Consider the following 12,648-nt stretch of genomic DNA (forward strand, 5'->3'; position numbering starts at 1 on the left):
GGGTATCTGGATGAAATAAAGCTGAATGTGATGAATAGTCCCTTTATTTCATGCTTCAGAGAGCATTTTTTTTTACAGCTTCCCACCTCCACATCCCACACAGTATACACATTTTGGGATGGGTCAGAGGTATGCCTTATTTTGTAAGTTGGGAGAAGGATGATTAGAATACTAGCAGACCCCAGACACATTCCCAGGCAGGTCGGTTCCATGAGAGAAAAATAGAAGCTGAGAGACAGAAATTGGTTCTTTTAAAGCTTTTCATACTCATGCACATCATGGAATTCTTTACGTTCCTGCAAGGGAACATACCCCAATTTGAAGACCACTAGAGAGGAGCTGCTGTGCTGTGTTGGGAAATACTCTGAACCAGGAAACAGTGAACGTGATGAAATAAAACACTTTTGAGAAGAATTCCAGTGGGTACCTGTTGCTGACACTCAAGCTATAGTCAACCTAGAAAGGCATCATAAGCCAGGGTCTGGGCTCAGTTGGGTCTTCATAGAAGACATCTATGCATGAGCTCCATCTCCTTGCCCTTGATGCTCCTTTTCTCTGAGAGATGGAAGATGCATGTCAGCTTGCTTGGTTGTTTCTGACAACTTTTTTTTTTTTCTGGAATTCCTTTGTTTTATTATGCTTGTTAATGTGTATCTTCTAATTGTTTCTTTCTTCCTCATACACATTTACCCAACATAGGACCTCTTGCCCTTCATGATATATGTTTTGAATGGCAACTCTGGATATAGTTAGCCAACTTAAGACATTTCAAGATGTGAGTCTATAATGGCTATTTAATGTTTTACTATCACTGCCAATGCATAATCACATTTTAACATCTTCTTTCAGTTTTATTGAGATATAATTGACATATAGCACCACAATAAGTTAATATCATCTCATAGATACACAAAAAAAGAAAAAGGAAAAAAAATTGTGATGAGAACTCTTAGTATCTATTTTCTTACAACTTTTAAATATACTATACCATTTAAAAAAATTTTATCAATCCAATTGAGAGCTGACTCTTAATAAAGGACGTAGTAGAACTCCTTCTCTGGGGATGCCTGGGTGGCTCAGTCAGTTAAGCGTCTGACTTTGGCTCAGGTCATGATCCCAGGGTCCTTGGATCAAGTTCCACATTGGGCTCTTTACTTAGCGGGGAGCCTGCTTCTCCCTCTGCCTGCCGCTTCCCCTGCTTGTGCTCTCTCTCTAATAAATTAGAAAAGAAAGAAAGAAAGAAAAAAGAACTCCTTCTCTGTTATCTTTACAGTTCCTGAGGTTTTGGTAAACTCTCATGGCTTCAGTTGCCATCTATGCGTCTATAACAAAGATGCTGAAAGTGATTCTTCCTTTTGAATCAGAATCAGGGACTTGTGTTGAAAGCTGAGGCAAAGAACCAAGAAAGACATTTTAAAGACAGTCACCCATTTCGGGGCTAGATTCCACCCCTGGGGTTACCAGCAGACAGCAGGATGAGCTTTATTCATAGCAGCTTTCACCCTACCCCAACTCCAATCTACAGAAGAGGGCTGGAGAGTGGTAGGGAAAATGATATGGAGTCAGAGTTGCCCATAGCCACGTTGTCCTTGCTTCCTTCACAAAACTAAGGGAGAGAGAAGACTCCAATAGAAACACAGAGAGCTTAGCATGCCTGCAACAAGGAGACTGACATTTCTTCTCCAGATGTACCTTAGAGTTGTTAGCATGACAGTGAGAGGCAGCCTTGGAGTGGTCACAATTCTCACTGTTTGGCATGGCAGGGACATGTTTTCTTGGACCTTTAGCTGGCCCCAAAACATTGTTGGTCAGGTGAGGGGATCCTAGTGGTAAAAAGCTGGAGGAAAATGGGTGGGGGTAGGTTGAGGAGGAATTGATCAACTGAAAGCCAGATCTCATGTCAGTATGGTGGAGGAAATAATGGAACTGACTCTTACTGACCCAACCCCGCACCAGCCACTACTTTCGGTTTCTCAAGCCAAAACTCTAGCAAGAAATGGAGGGTGGGGAAGTTTTGAATTAGACATGTGACTGCATTTTTTAACTGGACTGGACTAAGTCTTCATAACTGATAGTGAGGAATCCAAATGGAGATCATGGACTCTGTCCATAACATGTTGTTATAGGACATGAAAAGGGAATTCATGAGGTATTAGGTATTTATTTTTTGTATTTTAGCCAAGTCACACATTATGTTTTTATAATCGAGATTTTCACATAATTGTATTCTACTGATAGTAGTGAGATAAAAAATTAACATAAAATGTAATTTTCACATAATATATGCAGTTGTTTGAGCCAAAAGTATAAATTAAGGTAAACATAAAAATAAAGCTATCAAAATTTAAAAAAAAGGGGACTTCAGCAGAGCATGATTAAAAGCACTGATTTGAGCGGAAATATTTTTCATATCTGCACCTCATTGAGATTCATATAAGCTGGTTACTGGCTGATGACTCTAAAATTTACATCTCTAGCTCCCTTTCCATATTCTCAATGGCATCCTGGGCATCTCCACTAGGCATCACCACACCAGATTCTGTACAAAGACCATATATGGTAGTTCATTAGTAGGGGCTCAGGAGCCAGACTGATGGGGTTCATTCCTGGTTCTACACTTTGCTAGCTCTGTAACCCTTGGCAAGTTATTTAATCTCTCTGTGCCTCAGTTTCTTCATTTGTGAAATGTGGATAATAATATATTCCTTGTAGGATTGTTATAAGGACTAAATTATTTATATTGGCTGGCACTTGATAGAACAAAACAAATAGTAGAGCAAGGATTTCAACCCAGCTTTATTCAGTTCAGAATTCATGCTCTCACTGAGATATATTCATAATTACATATAGAAATGACAATATTTTGACATATAGGACAGTGAAATATATTATTAAAATTAATTTCAATTAATTTCAGCTGTTTCATCTTTTTTTTAACATAGTTACTAGAAAATTGAAAATTGCATGTGTGTGGCTCACATTCTATTTCTGCAGGACAGTGCTGGCTCAGAACCTTATCATTATCTGAAATTTTCTTGCTTCAAAATCTCAAACATCTCACTCACCAAATACAATCTCTTTCCTTGCATTTTGCCTAAAATGGTCTCAATTATCTCCTCAACTTATGCACAGAGACACCCAGTCCCTCAGTTGACTTAATAAACTCCTATTCATCCTTTAGGGGCAAATCAGTTATCACTTCCTCAGAGAAGCCTTCTTTGACTTCTTTGATTAGGTCACAGGCCCTGTTATTGCATTCCTTAAATATCATACATTCAGTCCTTTCTGTCTTATTCCTTTTTAGAGTTGCAATTTTCTGTTTATTTGTGCAATTATTTGATTACTGTCTGAGTCCTCCATTAGAATGTAAAATTCCTAAGGGGGCAAACTGTATCTGTTTTGACTCAACAGCAATTCCCCAGTGTCTACAACAGCACTGAGACCATAGTACGCATTCAAAAAGATAAATATTCAGTGAATAAATATTCTCACTCACTCATTTCCCAACTCACAGGGCCTAAGACTCTAGTGACACTAATCTTGTATATTTTGTCCCTATTCATCTGTCTGCTCCTAACTATTCTGACCCCGTCCGGATTAGACACCCTGATTAATTACGGCAGTGGTTTCTTGGAAGTATCAAATTCCTCATCCTTCTGTCCTCGTACTGCATCTCACTGGTTGTAACTCTGGGTAAACCCGATGCTCTGCTTTCTGTTTTTTTTACACCTGAGTAGCCTTTTTCTAGGCCCTGGTGAAGAAAAAGAAACCAGGTATATTGGTACCATTCTAAATTCATAAACTCTAAACTTGACTGTTTGGCAAACCCAAATGGCCTTCATACTTGGCAATTCTACTTTATGTTGATGTAGAATTTCTGTCCCATTGGTTTTTAAAAAATTTTTTTAATTGTGAAATATTCATACAAAACTTTAAATATAACATATATATAAAGTTTAATAATAAAAAGCACCCATATATCCACCATTTTGTTTAAGAAATAAAATATTACGAGTATCTTTAAGAAAGCATGACCATACAATTTTTTTTCTTTAAATGGGGACACTTTTAAGAGTGAAAGGGTGTGCTAGATGAGCAGAATACAATGGCAGGAGGTATAAACCAGGACTTTCCCAGGTAAATCAGGACGGGTGGTCGCCCTATTTAAAGGCCTCCTGTGTGCCTCACTCAGATTGTATATTCCTCTACTCTGAATTTCATGTTATCTTATTTGTTATAGTATATATGTATTCCTTTCTTTTTTTAAGACTTTATTTATTTATTTGACAGAGAAAGAGACAGCGAGAGCAGGAACACAAACAGGGGGAGTGGGAGAGGGGGAAGCAGGCTTCCCGCGGAGTGGGGAGCCCGCTGTGGGACTCGATCCCAGGACCCTGGGATCATGACCTGAGCCGAAGGCAGACGCTTAACGACTGAGCCACCCAGGCGCCCAGTATATATGTATTCCTAAACAATGTTGTTTCTTTTTTCTTTTTTTCTTTTTATTTTTTTTAAGTAGGTGCCACGCTGGGCAGGGCTTGAACTCATGACCCTGAGATCAAGACCTGAGCTGAGATCAAGTCAGATGCTTAACTGACTAAGTCACCCACTCGCCCCAATATTGTTTCATTTTACCTGTTTTTAAGCATAATATAAGTTGAATCATACCACATAAATTATTCTGATATTTGTTTATCTTATGCAACAGTGTTTTTGAGATTTATCCATGTGATGTGAGTATCTGTAGTTCATTCAGATTTTTCTGCTTTATTCCATGGATGAATATACCAAAACTTACAAATTCTGTGGTTGATTGACATAAGACAGTTTTTAGTTGAGGCTATTACAGTGTTGTTAAGTATATTCTTGGATTGTGTCCTGATGGTCATGTGCAAAACTTTGGGTTATGACCTAGGGCTTTAGGTTACGGGCGTGTTCATCTTTACTCTGCAGAGCAAAACTACTTTAGAACGTGGTTGTACCAATTCTCACCAGCATTGTGTGAAAGTTCTTATTATTCCACATCCTCACCAACACTTGATATCATCAGATTAAAACAGTTTTGCAAATCCAGTGTCTAAGAAATACTATCTCATTTTTTTTTTTTTTTTAAGATTTTATTTATTTGAGAGAGAGAGCACAAGGCGGGGGAGGATCAGAGGGACAGCGAGAAGCAGACTCTCTGCTGAGCAGAGAGCCTGACGTGTGGCTCGATCCCGGGACTCCTCTAGGATCGTGACCTGGGCTGAAGGCAGACTCTTAAACGACTGAGCCACTCAGGTGCCCCTATCTCATTAAGTTTTTAATTTGCATTCCTTCATTCCTAATCAGGTTGAAAATTTTTTTCGTATGTTTACGGTTCCTATTCTATGAAATGCTTTTTGCCCATTTTTCTATGCATTTGTTTTTCTTTTTTATTTGTAGAAAATCTTTATGTATTCTGGATATTAATCCTTCCAGTTGTATGATTTCCAGGTATTTTCCTTTTGCTTATCTTTCAACTTTATAATGTCTTTTGATAAATAGATGTTCTTAATTTCAATGTGATTCAATTTATTAATCTTTTGTTGAGTGTTTTTTATGTATTATTTAAGAAACACTTGCCTGCTTTAAAGTCTTAAAATATTTTCTTATTTTGTCTTCCAAAAGTTTTATAATTTTGTCTTTCATATTTAAGACTATAATTTGCCTAGAACTGTTTAGTCTCAGTACCTTTTACTTGGGAGCCATGTTTTCTTCGCTGATCTGCAGTGCTGTTCTTTTGTAAGTCATGATTCTATATATGCAAGGGACTTTTTTCTGGGCTCTCATTGTTTTTTAATATATAATGTATTATTTGTTTCAGGTGGGCTATCATTTTTATTCCATTGATCCACTTTTAAAAAAATCTTATAGCTAATATACATTTTATTTTATTTTATTTTTTATTTTTATTTTTTAAAGATTTATTTATTTATTTATTTGACAGATAGAGACACAGCAAGAGAGGGAACACAAATAGGGGGAGTGGGAGAGGGAGAAGCAGGGTTCCCACCCAGCAGGGAGCCTGATGTGGGGCTCGATCCCAGGACTCTGGGATCATGACCTGAGCTGAAGGCAGACGTTTAACCGACTGAGCCACCCAGGTGCCCCACTAATATACATTTTAAAAGTATTTGACTGTGGTTGGCCCTTTGTTCTTCAATAATATCTTTAGAATCAGCTTGTCAAGTTATAAATTAATCTTAAGGATTTTAGAGATATTGATCCTTCTTATACAAAAGCGTGGTATATCACTACTTTTTAGGCTTTCCCTATGATATCTCAGTAAGTTTTATAATTTTCTCCCAAAAGAGTTTGTACATTGTTTGATTTATTCCTAATCACTTGAAATTTTTATAAAATGTATCTTTTGGGGGGTGTATTTCGTCCAACTTTTTGTTATGAAAAACTTTCAAACACACAGGCAAATAGAAATAACATAATGCATATCTATATGTCTTCCACCTAGATTCAGTCACTGTTAATTTTGTCATATTTAATGTCTGTGTGTATAATTTTTTGTTGTGCCATTTCCACAAACTTTGCAAGTGGTGTAGCCATTATTTGAAACTAGGAAATCTCTTCAAAAAACATAACAAAACAAAACAAAATACTAGGAAATCTAATTTTATGGTTACATCAAGACATTCTAAGCAAATTTTGTATTTTCTAAATATTCACAACTGCCCATTTCTTTCCCTCTGTTTTGTCTTGACCAAACTGTAGTCAGGCTTCTCTTTCCCTAATAGCTCCTAACTCTGCTTGTCCCAAGACTCAGCAACACATGTAGAAAAAGTGGAATATGCACCTGCTTATTAGCTTCTCGTGACAGTTGGCTGACGATAGTGAGACCCTTTTCCTGTCAGACCCCATTGGTCCTTCCTCTTGGTTTTCCAGTTTCTCCATAAAAGATTCTGCACATCTCTGCTTCTCTTCTTTTACCCTATAAAAGAAAAATAATTTTCTGTTTGATTTTTAGATGCTTGCAGATTTCTGAGATAAGAGTGCTCTCCCTACTACAGTAGTCTTTCTTTCTAATTAAAGTGTCTCCCTACCTAAGTCGTCTGGGTTTGTTTTGATTTGACATTTCCCTGCCCCAGACCTGGAATCAGCCATTTTTCCATTTAAAAGGAAATTATTCCTTTTAGTGTATACTTTTTTATTGTCTGTGTGTGTGTGTGTTTAGGCTTTTTTTATCTAACCATATGAAAGTAAGTTGCAGATATCATGACACTTCACCTATAAATATCTCAGCAAACATCTCTTAGGAATAAGGAGAGTCTCCCTCATAATGACAACCTGTTACCCCACCCAAGAAAATTAACTATAATTCTATAATACCATCTGATATCTAGTCCATATTCAAATTTCCCCAAGTGTCAACATGGCTTTTTATTGCTAGTTTTGTTTGTTTGTTTGTTTTTCTCCTCTACCCAGAATCCAATCAAGGTTCATGCATTATATTTGGTTGTTTGGTCTTTTGGGTCACTTTTAATTTAGAACATTTGCCCCACCTTCTTTCTTTCTTTGTTCTTCATGACATTGGCTCTTAAAAACTATACATAACTATTTTACATATATCATAGGATAAAGCAAATAAGAAAATATATCAAGAGTAAAATGTAAGACAAATAAGATACAAAAGGATAAGAAATAAGATACAAAAATAAAATGAGAGAAAGCAGTAATTTTAAATTTGAACTGGCAATATCAGTATCAATTCATGATTTAAAAACTGTATCACTTCCTAATTTTGTTCACTAAAGTGGCCCAGAAGCAATGACACTCCAGAAGCATTGAGCACACTGGGTGCCCAGATTATAGTTTCTAAATACTATTCCCCCCAAAAGGAATCATTGGCTTTTAATTGAAAAAATGGGTGATTTCAGGTCTGACGCAGTGAAATACAATGTAAGCATAGAACATCTTGTTATCACCCTGAGACTAGATTTCCTAGCTTTTTTTTTTTTTAAGATTTTATTTATTTATTCGAGAGAGAGAGAATGAGAGAGAGAGAGAGCACGAGAGGGAAGAGGGTCAGAGGGAGAAGCAGACTCCCTGCTCAGCAGGGAGCCGGATGTGGGACTCGATCCCAGGACTCCAGGATCCTGACCTGAGCCGAAGGCAGTCCCTTAACCAACTGAGCCACCCAGGCGCCCCAGACTTCCTATTGTTCTTATCATAAAAACCAAAATCTTGAACAAGGCCTTTAAGACCCTGCCTTATCTCTCCCATTCTGCCTTATTATGTTTACTGCATACCATTCTTCCCTTTGCTTTCAAAATATGAACCACATTGGGGCGCCTGGGTGGCTCAGATGGTTAAGCGTCTGCCTTCGGCTCAGGTCATGATCCCAGGGTCCTGGGATCGAGTCCCGCATCGGGCTCCCTGCTCCTTGGGATCCTGCTTCTCCCTCTGCCTCTCTCTCTCTCTCTCAATCTGTCTCTCATGAATAAATAAAAATCATAAAAAAAATATATGAACCACATTTATGAATGTGCCACATTTTCATTTCCTGTGTTGCTGCACAAAAGCTTTTTACTTTTGATGAAATCCAGTCTACCTATTTTTTCTTTTGTTATTTGTGCTTTTTGTGTCATATCTAAGAATTCCTTAACAAATTTGAGGTCATGAAGATTTATCCCTGTTTTATCCTTAATTTTATAGTTTGAGATCTTATATTTAGGTCATTGATCCATTTTTCAAAAAAGATTTTATTTATTTATTTTAGAGAGAGAGAGCACATGAGCAGAGGGAGGGGCAGAGGATGAGGGGAGCGAGAATCTCAAGCAGACTCCCTGCTGAGTGTGGAACCTGACACAGGGCCAGTCTCACAACCCTGAGATCATGGCCTGAGCCAAAATCAAGTCAGATGCTCAACTGAATGAGCCATCCAGGGGACCCTGTCATTAATCCATTTTAAATTAAGTTTCCAATGGGGTATGAAGTAGGGGTACAACTTCATTCTTTTGCAAGTGAATATCCAGTTGTCCCAGCTTCATTTGTTGAAAAGACAACCTTTCCCCATTGAATGGCCATGGCACCCTTGTTGAAAATCAATTGTCTGTAAATGTATGGGTTATTTCTGGGTTCTCAATTCTATTCCATTGATCAATATGTCTATCTTTATGACAGTATCACACCCTTTTGATTACTGTAGCTTTGTGTAGTAAGTTTCTAAATGTAGAAACATGAGTCCCCAACTTTGTTCTTTTCGAATACTATTTTAACTCTTCATAGCCCCTTGCAATTCCATATAAATTTTAGGATTGGCTTTTCCACATCTGCAAAAAAGGGACATGTATCACTTTTGCTCATAACTCATTGGCCAGAACTATTAACTTGGTCCAATCTAACCTCAATTTAATCCTATGTGTCAGAAAGAAGGGGAGAATCATATATTAGTAAGCAGCACCAATAACCATGAATCTTACTATTTTTAAATCAAGAGAGTTGCCCCGTCACTCTAGGAGGGGACAACACCCCATTTATTTAAATGACACTCATATATTCACTCTTTACTGACTACTTTTCCTAACCTCTTCTCCATAAGTCAGAAACTGTGAAAGGTATGAGATTTTAAGCTGCTTGCAAGCTAACACATTATGATGCCATAGGGTTTTATATACACACTGGCAGAAAACAGGAAACCTCTGTGTCAGAGGCAAACACCGTGTACTCACAGTGAAGGTAGCAACCAAGGTAACATCATAGATAGCTCTCGTTTCCTGAGCCCCAGTCCTCGCAGAGCAACACAGGGAGGGCCAGATGGTGCCTACACATGCTTTTGGGGTTCAATAAAGAAGATGAAGTCCAAGTTTCAGAGACTCTGATCTTTATAGTGCTGCTGGCAAATCTACCTTATCCTACCTTCTAGAAAAAGACATTATTTTATTATCCTGGAATGTAAGTAAAAGTTTCTGGGGAAAGTTATCTGTAAATTTCACAGAGGGAGTCACCATTTTGATCTTTACTTATCTGGGAATGCAAATTCATTTGCTCCCCAGGGAGTGCCTGTCTCTGTCTTTCCGGGGCTGTCTGCCTGTACAAGCATTCCTGGACAGATAGTCCTGGGGCACATTCGCTAAACATGTAGCAGTGCTACAGATTATGGAAAATTGTCTTTCAACATCTCTTAAGATGCCCCCTTCAAAGTTCTGGTTTTGAACATTCCACTGTACTTGCCTTAAAAGAAATCTCATTCTTTCCAACTGTTTCAATTGTGTAGACTCCCAAATTAAGTCCTGCTAATTTCCTCAATATCAAAACACTGTGGGTGAAAAACTTAAAGTGTTCAATCACAATATTTTGGCAAAAAGCACAATGATAGATGGTGTACACAACAATAATCTTGAGGTAAATGAGGAGATAGGAAACCTCCACATCTCTCACAATTTATTTTATAGAGCCTATTATATTAGATATTAGGAATTGTATTGAATATTACCATTTGTATAAAAAAGGGAGTAAAGAAAGAATACATATGTAATTTCTTATGTATACAGGTATCAGTGTAATTTCTGCATTTTGTACCATATGAATAGACTATTTAAAAATTTTTTTAATATATCCTGTCAAGCATATATGCTAAAATGATTCAGAATAGCGATAGGGTAATCTTCATATTGTTGAATGGTTTCTTTGTACCCATGCCCTTCCATTTCCTTTTCTTGGACCCAAGTTGATGGTAGTGAGGGAACAAGTATGAAAAGGATATTTTTGAAGTATCCTGGCAATGTCTTCAAAATTCTGAGGGAATTTCATTTCCAACATAAAATTCTGTACCTAGCTGAATGATCAATCCAGTGTAAAGTTAGAAAATCATTTTCATCAATTATATCAGTTAGTGCTATAGATGAGTTTAAAGCTTCATTTTTGGATTCAAAATGATATTCACCACTTTACACTTACTAGGATGGCTATGATTTAAAAAACAAAACAAAACACACACACACACAAAAACCCCCTGAAAAGTGTTGGTGAAAATGTGGAGAAATTGCTATACATTGCTGATGGGCATTTAAAATAGTGCAGCCAAGGGCGCCTGGGTGGCTCAGTTGGTTAAGCGACTGCCTTCGGCTCAGGTCATGATCCTGGAGTCCCGGGATCGAGTCCCGCATCGGGCTCCCCGCTCAGCGGGGAGTCTGCATCTCCCTCTGACCCTCTTCCTTCTCGTGCTCTGTATCTCTCATTCTCTCTCTCTCTCAAATAAATAAATAAAATCTTTAAAAATAAAAAAAATAAAAAATAAATAAATAAAATAGTGCAGCCAATACAAAGACAGTCTGGCCATTTCTGTAAAAGGTAAACACAGAATTACCATATGACTCAGCAATTCCACTAATAAGCCTATTCCCAAAGGAACTGAAAGTAGAGACTTAACCAGATACTTGTAAGCTGCTCTTCACTACAGCATCATTCACATTAAGACAAAAGGTAGAAATAATCCAAGTGTCCATCAACAGAAGAATGGACAAACAAAATACGGCATATACACACAAGGGGATATTCAGCCATAAAAAAGGAATGGTGTTCTGACACATGCTACAACATGGATGAGCCTTGAAAACATTATGCTAAATGAAATAAGCCAGCCACAAAAAAATAAATATTATATGATTCCAGTTACATAAGATATCTAGAATGGGTAAATTCCTAGAGACAGAAAGTAGATTAGAAGTTACCAGAGGCTGGAGTGAGGGGATGAGGAGTTATTACTTAATGGTTACATTTTCTGTTTGAAGTGATTAAAAAGTTATGGAAATAGATAGTAATAACAGAAGCACATTGTTCTGAATGTGATTGAGGCCATGAATTGTATACTTCAGAATGGTTAAAATAGCAAATTTTATGTTATATATATAATGAACTACAAGTTTAAAAAAATAATATAAAATTCCAAAAGCCATTGAATTGTGTAAATAGGTGAATTCTATGGCATGTGAATTATATACAATATAGCTACTTTAAAAAAAGGACATTCACAATTTCAACCTTGCTGAAAAAGAGATAACTCTGCGTGTTCTAGTAAGAACAGTTTGTACATAAGATAAGGTTGATGTATAATTATTTAATAAATACATGTAAGATAGCCTGTCTTGAAATTCAAAAAACAATAAAGGAAATACAAAACCAGTAATTGAGGATAGAGCTGTTCCTCAGATCAACTGTCAACTCTTCCAAAACACTACTAGAAAAACCTGTTAATCAGGCAAAACTTTGTTAGAATAAGTGCAGTAAGGAAGGATACCACCTTGATAGTCTTAGTAATGCTTGGGAAGAGTGAAGTCAGAGGAAGATATTTATAAGGTTTTAGAGCCTTGAGTTCATGTGGCATAGATGGGTCTTTCAAGAAGGAAATTGAGGGATGCCTGAGTGGCTCAGTCGGTTAAGCGGCTGCCTTAGCTCAGGTCATGATCCCAGCATCCCAGAATCGAGTCCCGCATCAGGCTCCTTGCTAAGTGGGGAGCCTGCTTTCTCCCTCTGCCTGCCACTCCCCCTGCTTGCGCTGGCTTTCTGTCTCTCCCTCTCTCTCTGACAAATAAATAAATAAAATCTTTAAAAAAAAGAAAGGAAATTGATTAGGATTGGACAAAATTTGTGGTATAATAGTTTAGATTGGTGGAT

The sequence above is a fragment of the Eumetopias jubatus genome, unplaced genomic scaffold (genome assembly GCF_037043125.1).
Source record: "Eumetopias jubatus isolate StellerSeaLion01/CBP00866 unplaced genomic scaffold, mEumJub1_p1.0 scaffold_8, whole genome shotgun sequence".
Taxonomy (NCBI): Eukaryota; Metazoa; Chordata; class Mammalia; order Carnivora; family Otariidae; genus Eumetopias; species Eumetopias jubatus.